We start from the raw sequence: 638 nt of genomic DNA, 5'->3' as shown, positions 1-638 counted from the left end.
AGCATTTCAAACTTTAGTATGCTTCCATAAGTGCTAGAACCTTTTAAAACACAAGTTGCTGGATCCTACCTACAGAATTTCTGAGTCAGTAAGTCTGGAGTGAGGCCCAAGAATCTGCATTTCTAGCATATTCCTAAATGAGGCTGATGATCTGGTCTGGGGACTATGCTTTGAGGGCTCCCTTTAGTCACTTTGACTTGACCGTTTTTTGGATTCCTCTTAAAATGAATTATTCAAATATGTAGTTTTTATGAATTTTTGAGACTCCATCTGTCACTCTCATGGGATTTGTTAATAAGTTATGAAAATTATCTCAAGAGTTTTTCATTTAGTGGTTGCTTCAGCAGCATGTCCAGTAAAATTGGAACAATACAGAGAAGACCAGCATGACCCCTATGCAAGGATGACATGCAGATTCTTGAGGCGTTCCATATTTTTTGGAACCCTCATACACCGTTGGCAGGAATTGAAAATCATGCAGCTACTATGAAAAACAGTTATGGAGATTCCTCAAAAATTAAACATAGAAGTACCATATGATCCCCCTTCTGGGTATATATCCAAAATGATTCAACATAGGATCTCAAAGAGATATTTGCATATCCAAGTGCATTGCAGCTTGACTCCCAATAGCCAAA

General features: G+C 37.9%; 1 non-coding gene across 1 annotated transcript; it reads left to right on the top strand.

Annotated features, from left to right (window-relative positions):
* The first annotated feature begins 335 nt into the window (after positions 1–335).
* Positions 336–438, top strand: LOC120231790. Its single transcript, XR_005528424.1, has one exon. It is a non-coding gene; the product is annotated as a U6 spliceosomal RNA (small nuclear RNA).
* Positions 439–638: the final 200 nt, after the last annotated feature.

The sequence above is a fragment of the Hyaena hyaena genome, unplaced genomic scaffold (genome assembly GCF_003009895.1).
Source record: "Hyaena hyaena isolate Hyena2069 unplaced genomic scaffold, ASM300989v1 scaffold_62, whole genome shotgun sequence".
NCBI classification, from domain to species: domain Eukaryota; kingdom Metazoa; phylum Chordata; class Mammalia; order Carnivora; family Hyaenidae; genus Hyaena; species Hyaena hyaena.
This window is presented reverse-complemented; position numbering and strand designations above follow the sequence as displayed.